A 16153-nucleotide genomic window follows, 5' to 3' on the forward strand; every position below is an offset into this window, starting at 1 on the left:
CAGGTGGTTGGTTTCCTTATTTCAGTGAGTAGCTTTGATCCATAGGTGAAATTAAATGTACTCGAACTGGGAGTTTTGCTTTAATGTCGCCATCTGAAAAACACTTTTTGGCTGCAAATTTAATGTGTTCATCCATACATGATATAAAGCAGCAAAAATCTGTCATTGGTACTAAACCAGTCAGACATGGCTCTGTTTTAATGCCGGGTGAGGGGAAGCAAGCAAACAAAGAAAAAACAACCGACAACAAAAACAAAACTCTGTCTTTCTGTTATGACAGTGTAAAATTTTGTTTTTTAATTTTTAAACATAGCTATCCAACCACGATGTGTTTTAGCACAGTCACATAAAATACCTAATTAGTGTTGCCAAAAGGAGTCTGAACTAGTATGTTTGTGGGCTAGGAATTCTTTTATGGAACTCATTAGTGGTATCAGACACATAAATATTTATGATGTTATAAAACTGCTGGGAACAGAGAGGCCATTCAGGCCAGTTGTGGGTTAATTTGCGCCTCAAAGCACTTTCACGGCCTTGAACTTTTCTCAAGCTGTACGTGTGGTAGCAAAAGATGCTGTTTCAAAGGAGTTTACAGTGTTACCGGAATTTATACAATGTTGAAGGAAGAGCCTTTGAAGTGAACGGAAGGCTATAGTCATAGCACATTCTACTTAAGTGACCGAATCAGTGTAAATGTTTCTAAGATGAGAGAAAGCATATTTCTGTATAAAGTCATAAAATTTCTCCTTGATTAGAATTACCCTTATTCTCCCATATTTATGCTCCCTGGTGGACAGGCTTGTCTCTGTGCTCAGCTCTCCTTTCTCCCTCCTTCCCACTGGTAGTGGCGCCCACTAACTCCTGGCTGTAATGGTGGGTCCCAAATCCAACCTCTGTTATTTCTTCCTTCCAGACACAGGCATTGGGTTAAAGCTGGAATGTGACCTCGGCAAGCTGATTAGGATAAACCTCAAATCTTAGGATGTCTTGTTGGAAACTGCTTTCTTTCCAGCTGGAAACACCAGTTGCTACCTCCATGAGAAGAATTCATTTTTTTTTTTTTGAACTGAAGTATAGTTGATATACAATGTTGTGTTAGTTTCTGGTGTAAAGGAAAGTGACATATATATATGGTTATTTTTCAGATTATCTTCCCTTATAGCTTATTACAAAATATTGAGTATACTTCTCTGTGCTATACAGTAAGTCCTTGTTGGCTGTCTATTTTATGTATAGTAGTGTGTGTATGTTAATCCCAAGCTCCTTATTTATCCGTCCCCCCCACCCCGCCTTTCCCCTTTGGTAATCATAAGTTTGTTTTCTATGTAGGTGGGTCTATTTCTGTTTTGTAAATAAGTTCACACTCTGGTCAGTATAGCCATCATCAAAAAATCTACAAACAATAAATTCTGGAGAGGGTGTGGAGAAAAGAGAACCCTCTTGCACTGTTGGTGGGAATGTAAACTGATACAGCCACTATGGAGAACAGTATGGAGTTTCCTCAGAAAACTAAAAATAGAATTACCATGTGATCCTGCAATTCCACTCCGGGGAATATATCTGGAGAAAACTCTAATTTGAAAATGTACATGCACCCCAATGTTCATAGCAGCTCTATTTATAATAACTAAGACATGGAAGCAACTAAAATGTCCATCGACAGATGAGTGGATAAAGAAGATATGGTACATACATAAAATGGAATATTACTCAGCCATAAAAAATAAGGAAATAACGCCATTTGCAGCAACATACGTGGATTCAGAGATTATTAAACAAAGTGAAGTAATTCAGAATGAGAAAGACAAATATCATATGATGTCACTTATATGAGGAATCTAAAAAAAAGAGAGAGAGAGGAGACTTCATCTTAATCTTAGCCTAAAACTGATTGAAAGAAAATCAGAGTGATTGGGTAAATCAAATCCTACCATAACTCTGGGATTATAGTTCTATGAATCGATATATTTAGCTTATTTTTAAGGCAGTTGGAGCCGAATTTTTGTTGTTGTTATTTGCATAAAACTTCATGTACTTAGCAACCAAATTACTCTTTTTAGAAAAGGAAACTTTTATTCCCTCCCACCGCATTCAAGTATAATAAGAACTTAAGTACTGCCATATTAAAATTGATTAAAATTTTCTGTAGCCTTCAGTCTCCAATACTTATTTAAATTTTTTCCTCTTTGAAAAAATATTTTTTCTAAAATGTGTGACAGGGCTGTAGATATTCCTCTCAATATCCAAAATCCTTGCAGTAACTTTGCTCTGCTCTCTGCTGATGCGGAAGTGAAATTTTCCCCACAGCAAGGTTTCATGGAATGTTAATGTAAGGAAGAGGGTTACAGCCTAGCAAGACAAGCTAACTTGGAACATTAGATCTTCATTTTTTAGTAAGTACTTTATGTCCTTTTTCCCTTGAATTTCTGACCATCTCCTCTGTAGGATCCTGGTTCCTGCTGTGCTGTGTTTCTTTGCGTCTGTTTTCTGGGCCACTTATATTGGGTGTCTCCTGGAAATTCAGTTCTCCTCCTTTAAAAAAATATAAGTGTAATCTAGCTGTCTCTGCCTTTCCTTAGCTGTAGATCCACTTCCACAGGTCTCTGTGGAAAAACTGATTTATCTTCCCTGTCATAAGAATCATGCCTCCTCTTTTTTCCAGAACACCTTATCCCCTCAATGCAGGAGTCTCTCTCTCTCACTAGAATGTGTGCTTTCTGAAGGCAAAAACTATCACATTAACCTCAATTTCTCGGGACTTCCCTGGTGGCGCAGTGGTTAAGAATCTGCCTGCCAATGCAGGGGACACGGGTTCGAGCCCTGGTGGGGGAAGATTCCCACGTGCCGTGGAGCAACTAAGCCCGTGCACCACAACTACTGAGCCCATGCGCTGCAACTACTGAAGCCTGTGAGCCTAAAGCCCGTGCTCTGCAACAAGAGAAGCCACCGCAATGAGAAGCTCACGCACCACAATGAAGAGTAGGCCCTGCTTGCCGCAACTAGAGAAAGCCTGCGTGCAGCAACAAAGACCCATTGCAGCCAAAGATAAATAAATAAATTAATTAATTAAAAAAAAACCCCTCAACTTCTCTAGTACTCAGCATTTACATGACCAATAAATATTTGTTGAATGTATTAAAAGGTAACTGAGCAATAAAAATAAAACTTTGAATATATAAAGAATTTAAGTCAACCTGATAATCAGACATGGGCATTTGCACAATCCCATCCAAGTTTTATATCCTCTTATTACTCTCCATGTGATATTTTTCTAAATTTAGACTATTCATTCTTTAATATTATTTGAATTAGAACTCCTTAGGATAACTGCCCCATTTAAAAAGCTTTGTATAGATTATGTTCGTTATATTCCAGAAAAAAGAAAAGCTACCAGAGGGTATTTTTTTTTACACTTCTTATTAGTCAGTGTTGAAAAAAATAGCAAATTCATGTCTAAGTACTAAGCTAGGATTGTACACCTATTAATAAAGTTACACCTAAGAAATTAATTTCAGAAGATCAGACTAACTTCTAGTTTGGTCATATCGGAAAGGTAACCAGGGAACCAATCCCCTAAAAACTGATCTCAACAGTGTAAACAGTGTTTCCCCGGGTCTCCTCAGGCTGTGAATTGGGTAGTTTTAACATAATGCTCAGAATTTCACTGGCTCTTGTCTTCTGCAAAATGCAGTACTTAGCCCCAAGAAATTCCTCCCCCAACTGAGGAAGTCTCCGGAGCTGCCTCACGTGTGCTCACAAAGTCCTCCCAGGGTCTCCGGCGCTGGCCTCTCATCAGTCCCTCGTGGGTGCGAAGCCACTTTATGAAGTGCCCTCCCCACCTCTGATGCTAGTGCCCTAAGTGAGAACGTCCATGTGTTTTATGAGGTGTTCCTGCAGTGACAGAGACCTCAAGCTGCCAGACTTGCATAGATCTCCCTGGCTCTTCCTTCTGACATAGTCATATCACGATCCAAGCAGACCCAGGGGAGGGCTAATACAAAATGGCACTAAGGTACCACCCTGGCTCCTAGAGACTCTTGTGGAATCGTTTCCTTCATCACCTTCTTCTCTCTCTAAGTGTATCTGAACCCACGTCAGGCAGGCAGGTCTGTCCCTTCCCTGCCTTTCCTCTAGGGACTCTGGAAAATCGAATAAGCAACCAAGCCGGCTACTCACCACCCACTGAAAATGGGAAACAACGTCCTGCCCATAGAGAGCTATTACGAAGCTCGACTCTTGGTGTCTCTGCCTCGCAGCTTACCTCATTTTCTATCACTCATTTGAATCTTGATTAAGTTTAAGAAATAATGGTTCATGTGTACTGGATATATTTCCATTTCTTCTTCAAATTCACTCTCTTCTTCTTCATCCTGCATTAATGGCTTTCTTCACTCTGACTTTCTGTTGACTTTAGCCAACAGGGAGCTTGGTCAGGTGACTAGAGGAATAAAGCAGAGTAAGCTTAAGATACTCCTTCCTCTGGCTTCCTTCTGATAGGTCACCTCAGGTGATTTGTGTCCTTCAGCCAAAGATCACTGCATCTTTCAAGATGGCCTTCTCCTCATGACTCTCATTTTGGCTTCAGGTTGCCTGTTTCCTCCTTCATCTCCTTCTGCCAAAAGATGTCAACAGGTCTGCGGCTACTACCCTGGATTGTTTACTAAATTTTGTGGTTTCCTTCACTTAGATACGCTTTGTGAGTAAAACACCCTTGGGACATTCTGTTAGCAAAAGTCATCTGTTTTATGCTGGGACCCAGATAGAGAGTAATCGGGGTTGCCGAAGGCCCTAGGGAACAGAACGTCACAGTGGAATTCGAGGATTAAGTTGCTCATACATTTGAGGAGCAGGGGCTGCGCTCTTGACAAAGTGGGGGATGGCGGGACTTGGGTAACTTCTGGCCGATGGTGACATCATGATTACCCGCATTGTCACTGATGGTGGCAAGGGACGAAGGGGAGCTGGAGGGAAATTGGGTAGCTGTGGCATTTTGTGGCTAGGACAACAGGAGTGGCTTGAAATATTGGAGCATTTCAGCTTCTTTTTCTGACCTCGAAGGACAAACACAGAGGACTTGAGAAATTAAAACCTATGAGCGTACAGTTAAGAGTATGTGTGAACCAGAAAGACTCCTTGATGTTTGAATGAGTTCCTCCTCTCAGGTAGTAGTGGGGAATTTATGGCTTGGGGAAACCTAAGTAAACAGTGTGCACTGCCCATTAAATGCTCTAGCACAGGTCCCTAATGTAGTGGTACTGGCAGACAAAGTGGGGAATACAGGTGCATCCAGTAATGACATTTGTACAGACTTGGTTGAGGCTGGAAGCCTAGAAATTCCAAACTGCCCAGAATTCCCATTTCTTCCCAAGCAGAAGCAAACCCTTTAACTCTGCAAGGGAGGCATCCCCTATGTGCAAATATATATATTTTAAATACATGTTTAACATATAAGTATATATTAAAATGTATATTCATATAAAATATCTAATATATAAATATATATTAAAATATATACATGTATTTTAATGTCCATGCATGGAACGGTTGCTTCCCAAGATGAAGCCAATCCTTTCTCACGCCAACATCTCTCATTGTCTTTAGGTCAACAGTAAGAGTTTTATCCCACCATATCCTCAAAAGAGGTACTGGAACTACTCTGGATGTGATGACGTCTACAGCAGAACACACTAAACTGGGTACATTATACTGATGACACCATGTAAACTGGAACTGATGAGCCAGAAGTATCAATAGTAAGTCATTTAGATGCCTTGCAGAAATATGTGTGACCGAGTGTGAGAGATAAACCCCTCAGAAGTTAGAGGGTCCGCCTCACAGGTAAAGTTTTTTAAGCATCATTGATCTGAGGCTGGCTGTACCTTGCAGCACCTGTCACACAGAAAGAAGAAAGTCTGGTAGATCTGTTTGCATTCTGCAGGCAATGTGCACCACATTTGGGCTTGCTGCCCTGTCCCATTTATTTATTGGTACTCACCTACGAGGCTGCTGGTTGGACCCAAAGAAATAAACTACAGCAGCAGTTTCAGGCTGCAGAACAGGCTGACACTTGAGTCTTGAGACCTAGTAGACCCAGTGGTATTTGAAGTGTCTGGGGCAGACAGCTGCTGATATACACTGTGGCAAACTCCAATAAGGGAATCACAGCACAGATGCCTAGGATTTGAAGTAAAAGCTTGCTCCCCGCTGCTGGCAACTACTTTCCATTTCAAAAGTAGCTTCTGACTTTCCACTGGGCACTGGGACTGGGCCTCTGTCCAGAGGATTTGACATGACTCTACAGCCCACTATTCCCATCCTAAAGAAGCGACATTATATGATCCACGGAACCATGAGATTGTACATGCACAGCGGCGTACCTTGTGAAGTAGAAATGGTGTGACCCGAACCAGGGGAGAGGAAATGGACATGCAATGGAGGAGAAGTGATTAACAATCCACTGCAGTGCTTCTTGTATTCTCTTGTCCAGTATTCATGCAAGAGACAACTCTAGAAATCCCAAAAAGAAAAGACCACAAGGGACTCAGATCCTGCAGGAATGAAGGTTTGGACCTCATACACCAAGGAAAGACTTCCGTCTAGCTGACGTGCTGACAAAATAATGTGGAAATGGAGTCAGTGCTTGAAGAAGGTGGCTGCGATTACATATTTAAATCTTGTAACTGTCTGCAGATTGGAAAATGGTTGTGGCTATGGTTTAAGCTATTTATTTGTTTCTTTTCTTCTCCTTTTTGTCCCCTCTTACATGATATGAGAACCACAGGGGAGGCCTGCTGAGTACTTTTGGCTAGCAGCTTGCCCTTCTATTTTCTGCTGTCACCCATAGACTGAAAGTCAAATGTATTAAAAAAAAAAAAAGAAAACATTTTATGACAGTTGAATTTGATACTGTGATTATGTAATTTAGTTAAAATACCTTGCAAATTGACAACATGTGAAAGGAGAATTGTTGAAAACTCTGTTGAATGTTCTGGAAAGGATCAGTCATGCAAATAGGCACAAAATTTTATTCTGGTTAGGAGTGAGTGAGACGATCATATAATATTAGAAAAATCCTAAAAATGGAAAAAGATTTAGTGTTAAGATTTCTCCACAGATATTCTTAAATTCTCGTCCCACTTTAAACAGACTGAAATGGGAAACTATTCAGTAGAGCCATGTTCAAGGTAATGGCCTGGTCCCCCTTCAAATAAGAGGAAAGCCTGTATGTTTATCCGTATGAAGTGAAAGCAGGATTTTTAAGGTATGCATATGTCTTCTCTGTTTTAGATTTTTTGCTTTAATTGCCTTTTTAAAGAAATAGTAGCTATCATATGAAACACCAAAGGCTGATAATTCTCAACATTAACCTCTGTGTGAGACCTCTTCCCCGAGTTTCAGAATCATCGTCAAGTGCTGACACAACATCTGGAGAGGGCGTGTCCCGCAGACCCTGTGAACCTAACACATCAGAGAGTGAACAGACCACCTTGCGTGCTTCCCGGCTTCTCTACAGCTCGTCCTGGGATGAGGTAGCATTTTCCTGGGCCCTCAGCCTCCCGTCTTGGGAGTCGGCTTGTCTCTTCATCACCTGTATCTCCAGCACGTACAAGTTCACGGATGAGTTCTACTGAGTTTCCATCCTAAATACTTCCTGAAACCAACCTTTCCTTCCTCTCTGCACTCTTACTCTCTTAATCCAGTCAGCCCCACCAGGAATACAGCCATTTACCTGCTCCCCTACATTCAATGTTTCCCCATAAATACATTCTCCCCACAGCCTCCAGAGTGTTCCATTTAAATGTAAATCTTAAGAACTCACCTCTCTACTTAAAACTCTCAAATGGTTCCCCTTTCCTATCGGATAAGCTACATATTTCTTACCATGGTCTGGCTTATTCCTGTTTCTCCTTGTCTCACACTTCCCATCCTACAAACACTGCACTGCGTGTAATTCCTGGATCGCACTCATGCCTGTCCTGATGGGACTGCACTTAAATGAGGTGTTCTTGGGGTCAAGCAAGATGGCAACGTAGGAGGCTCTCTGTGGTTCTCCCCCTCAGGGCTCAGCACAGAGGAAGCAGGCAAGAATGAAAGGGACCCACTGAGTCCTCAAGGATATACTGTACAGCAACAGAGAATATAGCCAAGATTTTATAATGATTTTAAATGGAGTGTAATCTGTAAAAATCTTGAATCACTATGTTGCACACCTGAAGCTAATACAATATTGCAAATCAACTACACTGCAATTTTAAAAAGGCTGCTATCTGAGGGTCAGGCTTCTGACTTAGCACGCATCTAGGGGCTGGCCAACCTCCTCCCTGGAGACTGGGGAAGCTAAGCGGACACGTCCCCTGTTTCTCCCTCCAGTCCTCTCTAAGTTGCTAAGTTGCCAGTATCCCCCTAGAAGGATCTTGTACCCAGGTCTGGACCCCCAGCTTTGGGGCTGCTGCCCAAGGGACAGGCCCCAAGATCGCCAGCTCTGATGGCCAACAGGGTTTGCTTTCATCAAGAAGCAGTTCTTAATGGGTGCAGTAGCCCCCTCCCCTTTCTTCTGTGGCTTTACACCGGGGTCCAGCACAGAGAGAGAGCAGGAAAAACACCCATCTCCAAGTTTACCCCTGGAAGGGGCTTAATTACTTACTATGCCAGCTGCTGTCTGAGGACCCACCTTCCAATCAGCCTGCATCTCTAGGTGCAGACTACAATTCTCCCCTTTGGGACACTGACAGGTCTTGGCATGTTCTCAACTGCTAGAACAAATAAGAATGAAGACGGTGGCTTGGACAATCACAAAGGTTTCAGAGACAACCCGGAGCTCGGGCCAGGCTGATTGACAAGGTTTATCTTCCACACCAGACCACTCTGTCAAGACTGGGAGAGGTGGCCGTTTTATCTAATGTGCAGAGACCAACACAAAGAGTCAAGGAAAATGAAGAAACAGAGGAATACATTCCAAACAAAAGAACAGGATAAATCTCCAGAAAGAGATCTTAGTGAAATGCAGATATGTGACTTACCTGATAGAGAGTTCAAGATAGTAGGCATAAAGATTGAATCATGAAGAAATAGAAGATCTGAACAGACCAATTACTAGTAAGAGGCTGAATCAATTACTAGTAAAGAGGCTGAACAAACAAAGAAAAGTACAAGATAAGATGGCTTCTCTGGTGAATTCTACCAAATATTTAAAGAAGAATTAATACCAGTTTTTCTCAAACTCTTCCAAATATCAGAAGAGGAGGGAACACTTCCAAACTCATTTAATGAGGCCAAATATCAAATCCAGACAAGGACACTACAGGAAAAGAAAATTTCAGACCAATATTCCAGATGAACATTCATTAAAAAATATTCAACAATTCATCCCACCACCAGCCCCTGCCCCAAGACTGGGATTGACATATATACACTAATATGTATAAAATAGATAACTAATAAGAACTTGCTTATTTATAAAAAATAAATAAATAAAATTAAAATTTAAAAAATTCAACAAAATATTAGCAAAGCTAATTCAACAGTACATTAAAAGGATCATACACCATAATCAAGTGGGATTTATTTCAAGGATGTAAGGATGATTCAACATCTGCAAATCAATCAGTATGAAATACCACATTAACAAATGGAAGGATAAAAATTATCAATAGATATAGAAAAAACGTTTGACAAAATTCAATTCTTTTCATGATAAAAACTCTCAACAAATTGGGTATAGAGGGAACGTTCCTCAATATAATAAAGGCCATATATGACAAGCCCACATCTAACATCATACTCAATGGTGAAAAGCTGAAAGCTTTTTCTCTAAGATCAGGAACAAGACAGGGGTGCCCACTCTCACCATTTCTATTCAGCATAGTACCGGAAATCCTAGCCTGAGCAATTAAGTAAGAAAAAGAAATAAAAGACATCCAAATTGGAAAGGAAGAAGTAAAATTGTCTCTCTTTGCAGATGACAAGTTACTGTATATAGCAAACCCTAAAGACTTCACCAAAAAACTGTTAGAACTAATAGACTCAGTAAAGTGTCAGAATACAAAATCAACATACAAAAATCAGCTGCATTTCTGTACACCAACAATGAACTATCTGAAAAAGAAATTGAGAACACAATACATTTACAATAGCATCAAAAAGAATAAAATACTCTACTCTACACTGAACACTATGCGATATTGATGAAAGAAATTGAAGAAGACCCAAATAAATGGAAAGTTATTCTGCATTTATGGATAGAAGAATTAATATTGCCAAAATGTCCATACTACTCAAAGCTATCTACAGAGTCAGTGCAATCCCTATCAAAATTCCAATAGCATTTTTCACAGAAATAGAAAAAAAAATCCTAAAATTTGTATGAAATCACAAAAGACCACAAATAGCCAAAACAATTTTGAAAAAGAAGAAATAAGCTAGAGGCAGACTCTCTGCTTTCAAACTATATTACAAGGCTTTAGAAACCAAGACAGTGTGTTATTGACATTAAGAACAGACAGATAGATCCATGGAACAGAATAGAGAAATAAACCCATGTATATATGACAAATTAGTTTTTGATAAAGGAGCCAAGACTATACAATGAGGAAATGACAGTTTCTTCAATAAATGGTGTTGATAAAACCAGATTGTCTCATGCAAAAGAATGAAATTGGACCCCAATTTTACACCATACACAAAAATCAACTCAAAATGCATTAAAGACTTGAACATAGAACCTGAAACCATAAAAATCCTAGAAGAAAACATAAGGGGTAAGCCGCCTGACATGGGTCTTGGCAATGATTTTTTTTTTGGATTTGACACCAAAAGCGAAAATAAACCAGTAGGATTACATCAAACTAAAAAGCTTCTGTGCATCAAAGAAAACCACCAACAGAATGAAAAGGCAACCTATGGAATGGCAGAAAATATTTGCAATTCTTATATTTGATAAGGGGTCATATCTGAAATATATAAGGAATTTATCACAATAGCATAAAAACAAATAACTTGAATTAAAAAGGGGCAAATGAACTGAATAGACATTTTTCCAAAGAAGACGCACAAATGGCCAACTGGTACATGAAAAGGTGCTCAATATCATTAATTATCAAAAAGATACAAATCAAAAATCACAATGAGATATTACTTCTCCTTTCAGGATGGCTATTATTAAAAAGACAAGAGATAGCAAATGCTGGCAAGGATGAGGAGAAAAGTGAATTACTGTACACTGTTGGTGGGAATGCAAGTTGGTGCAGCCACTATGGAAAACAGTATGGAGTTTCCTCAAGAAATTAAAAATAGAACTACCGTATGATCCAGCAATCCCACCTCTGGGTTATACCCAAAGGAAATGAAACCAACATCTCAAAGAGATATCTGTACTCCTATGTTCACTGCAGCATTATTCATAATAGTCAAGGTATGGAAACAACCTAAATCTCTGTCAATGCATGAATTGATCAAGAAAATGTGATATATATATAATATATATATTATATACTATGTATATTATATATATAATATATATAAAAATATTCCACTGTGGAATATTATTCAGCCTCAATATGCATGGACCTGCAGGGCATTATGCTAGGTGAAATAAGCCAGGCAGGGAAAGACAAATACTGCATGATGTCACTTATATGTGAAATTTAAAAAAAAAAAGTCATACTTACAGAAACAGAGAATAGAAAAGTGGTTGCCTGAGGTGGGGGACAGGGAAGGGAGAAGTTGGTTAAAGGGTTCAAACTTTCAGGTGTAAGGTGAATAAGGTTTGAGGATCTAATGTATAACACGGTGACTATTGTTGATAACACCGTATTGTATAATTGAAATTTAGTAAGCGAATAGAACTGAAATGTTCCTACAAACAAACAAGTGTAAAACTGTGAGGCGATGAATGTGTGAATTAACTTGATGGGGATAACCCTTGCACGATGTATACGTGTATTAAATAATCACATTTTATACTTTACTTTCTATTTTGTCAATTATACTTTAATAAAGCTAAAAAATAAAAAAAAAAAGAAGTGTTCTCTTTACCTACATCTCAACCTTCATTTGGTTATCCTCTACTTGAATCAATTTAGGTGTCAGCCTTTAGTGACTTTCCTCTGTCCTGAGCTCCAAGATATAACGTGCATAATAAGTTTTGTTTTTGCCTTGTTATATTTCTTAATCATATGCCTATTTATTTCATTTCTTATTGCCTTTCTCACATGGTCCTAACCATTTACTTACTTAAATGAAGTCCGGAAACTTCTTGAGGAAAGCTTCTGTTGTACCCATGTTTTATCCACTGTCATACGTCAAGCTCATTATTTAGAATATCCTTGTCCCATTTAATTTGTCGAATTAATTAATGGATTGAAACACTTTTCCAGTAAATATTTCTGCTATAGGATTGCTATTAATTGGGGTAAAATTAATTAAAATCCATGTAATCAGAGCCCCTAAAGGAACCAAAATGAAAACTTCACTTATTCTTTCCATTTTTGGACTTCATTCTAAGTTCATTTTTAAAAAAATACAAAAGCTTAACTTTAGATATATGTTTTGAGTCATATAAATTGATTTTATTCAATCAATGATCAAGTGTGTCACAAAAGACAAGAATAATCAATATTGTCTCAATCTGAATAGCTATTTAGATTAATATTATTCTTTATCTTAATTAAAGAACTGAAACGCCCCGGAATGAATATCTCTTTCTATTTACTGTCCTGAGTGATTAAAATCCTCGTGTTTTTTCTTCTATTTTTTTTTATTTTCTCTGTCTCAGCCAATAATGTCTCAAGTTCGGAACCTGGCTTCCTTCTGCAGGACCTGCTACCCTTGCGATCTCCTGCCGAAAGGGGCATGGAGTCACTTTTTTTTTTTTTTTTTTGCCACCTTCTTTTTTAATGCTAAGGTGCATGCAAGCCTTTCCGATAGCCTACATATTCACAGTTCCAGAGGATCAATAGGAAGGCAGGTGATGATCTTCACCTTATTGAGACTTCATCACGGGAAACTATGGCATTGACACTTTTAATCCAATTTTGGTAACGAATTCAGCTAAAATATGCTCTGCCAGTCATTTCAAAGCTGTCACCGCCCCCCCCCCCCGCCCCTGTCCCACCCCCTCACACACATAATGACTTTCCTTAATGTTTTTTCATTACGGAGCACAAATTGAAACTTCACAGAATATGTACGCATATATAAAATCCTAAGCATTGCAAACCAGATTTACAAAGAAAATTATTATTTCCTATATTGAAACAAAGACTGAGTAAAACAGAAATGAAAATTTTATGTATAATGTTTATTTCTAGCCTTAATGCTAAAATTATATTTAGACATACATACAAAACAGCAACAGTAAAAGCGACCAAGCAAACGAACAAATGACAGAATGGATAATATTTTTATTTCTTCCATTTTTACTGTAATTTATCCTTGCTTCAGAAACAACGCTTGCATTTTAGATAATTACCAAAATTGAACAGCAGAGGGCAGAAAATAGCAAACTGTTTCTTTGAGCACACTTTTCTATTCAATTGCAGTCCTGGTAGTTTTGAAATTTTCAAATTTGATTTTATTACTGATCAATTTGAGGTATTTTCTTGAAACAGAGTTTCTAAGTATTAAAAATAAATTGCAGTATTTTTCATTTATTTGCATAACCACTTCCTTCAGCCAATTTAAATGTATCACTTGATACTGACAGTATTCTATGCCTGAAAAATGTTATGTAATAAATGTTCTAGTGAATTTGAAAAAGTTCCATGAATGATAATATAAGTACAGTGATGTTAATTCTGCAGGAGATGTATCTATATACGATGCAAAAGGTACACGCCTTGTGAAAGGCACATTAACAGAAAAACAGTTGAATTACAAGTCATACCTACTAAAATTATTTCCATTTTATACATGAATTATAATTGGTCACTAAACAGTAATACTTGCCTTGAGTTATTACATATTATTTACTAGGAAAGGTGCTTCTATGATTCAGCAAATTCTTATTTTATATTGTTTGTTTTTATAGAATGTAATTCAGTCAATTTTGAGTCCATCTTTTTCCCTGACTTTAAAATAGATTAAGATGAATATAGTTTTTAAAAAGTCCTCTTTAAAAAAAATTAATTTACATTGACCCATACTTCAACCATGACCAATTCTCCACATTTAACTTTTTTTCTCTCTCTCTCTTCTTTCATTCCTAGTTACTTGGCATGAAGTTGAAGTTTTTCTTGTGGAAAAAAATTGAATGAAGAAAAAATATGGCTGAAAAAAGTATTTTTTATTTTGCCCTGAGCTGTTATTCATACTTTTACGCATTAAATATATTTTAGAGAATAATTCAAATCATTTTGGTGCCTTACATCACAACTAGTGATTGAATGGATAAGATGTATTTAATTATTGTTTATAGTGTAAATTTGGATATATATTTATGTCTTCCTTACCATTTTTATTCTTTTTAAATTTTTTAAAAGGCTAAATGCATTTTGACGCACGACACCTGTTATATGCAGAGAAGTGTTTATTAATGGACTAAAATAAATTCTTGGTGATAAAATTGGGAGGTATTTTTACCTGTAGTATAATTGATAATGGATATTTTAATATCAATTAATAATTGATTAATGGATATTTTTACTTCCTGGCCTAGGAAAACATACCGAAAATCAAAAACAGGGAAAGACCATGATTTGAAATCAGGGTTACAGGATTAGAGAGCCATAGAGGCCGCTTTGCTCATCTTTCTCATTTTCTTAAAAATTGAGGCCCAAAGTGGTTAAGGGTCAAGTATGAGACCCTGCAGTCAACAAGGAGGCTGTACGAACGATACTAATGGGACGAGTGCACAGGAAAGCAGCACGATAGACTAACTCTTGGCGTTCTGACATATCACCAGGCTACGCCTTCCGTATCGTGGGCTCCGATCTCCTGCCTTCTGGAAACAGTCACGTGTACTCAGTCGTCCTTGATTGCTTTGTTTAAACCGCAAAAGCCATAGTCGGAGAGAGGAATTTCTGCCACAGCAGGTCCGGCATGAGTTTGGCAGGCAGTGTGAGGCCCCTAAGTTCCCACGGGGAAGTCCAGGCTTCCATCCTGCCCACCAGCCCCCTCCCCGCAAACTTTTAATCCCTAGCCTCATCTTTCTTCTCCAGTGGCCTCCAGTTCGCGGGTTCAAAGCGGTGAGAGCTTAGTTTACTTTCTTTGGGCGGAGATATTTTCAAAACTCACGACCAAAACGCGATGGAGCGCCTGTTTCTAACTCAGTCTCTGGGAAAGCGTGTGCAGCTCAGCGGCCTCGCAAGACTTGCTTTTAATTGCTTTATCCTACGAAGCTTTCCTTGAAACGGAGTCTCTGCTTTCAAGCTGTGTAAGACTTCTAAGAAGCCAAGACTACACATGTCTCTACGACGGGGGGGGGGCGGAAAGGGGGGAAGTCTGCAGTGAAAGCTGCGAGAGGGACCCGCACGCAGCAGGCTGGGCACAGTGTGAAGATGGGGTTTCCAGGCAAAGTATTTCACAGGTTCAGTCTTGATCTTCTCCGGTGCGGCTTTGGCCTTCGGAGATAGACCTCGGGGTTCTCCCTGGATCCCCGCTACCTCCCCTTTAGCTAAAGTTGACCGTCTTGGACCCCCTCCTCGTGGGTGTTTTGTTCGCTCGCTCGCTTTCCCGGCGGATCAGGGGCGGCGGGGGGCAGCGCTCCTCTGTTGCTAGGCGGGCTGTACAGGCGCTGGCGGATGAAATCGGAATTGCTTGTACCGTACGGCAGCAGGGCCTGGCGAGAGAACGCTTCGCCGCCAGCAGCACGGAGCCACTCGGCTTCGCACGGCAGCCGGAAACGGGCTTGGCCGCGTTCGGTCCGGGCTGGAGCAGCTCCCGGCGCCGCAGCTGCCGCGGCGGCACAAAGGTAGCGCCGCGCCGCGCGGGCGGGAGCGGGGGCGCTGTCCGCGGTGCTGAAAGGCGAGCACCGGTGGGCGCGACAGCTCGCGAGACCCGAGGTCTCGCCCGGGGGCCGCGACGGCCCGGCTCCGAGCCGCGCTCCCAACTCCGAGCGCGCGACGCCGGGACGCGCGGGGCGCGCAGGGGGAGGAGCTCCCCGACCGGCCGCCCGCCCCCCGCGACTCGCGCACGCGCGCCGGGCCCGTCTCTGGGA

The sequence above is a fragment of the Balaenoptera acutorostrata genome, chromosome 5, assembly GCF_949987535.1.
Source record: "Balaenoptera acutorostrata chromosome 5, mBalAcu1.1, whole genome shotgun sequence".
Lineage (NCBI taxonomy): Eukaryota > Metazoa > Chordata > Mammalia > Artiodactyla > Balaenopteridae > Balaenoptera > Balaenoptera acutorostrata.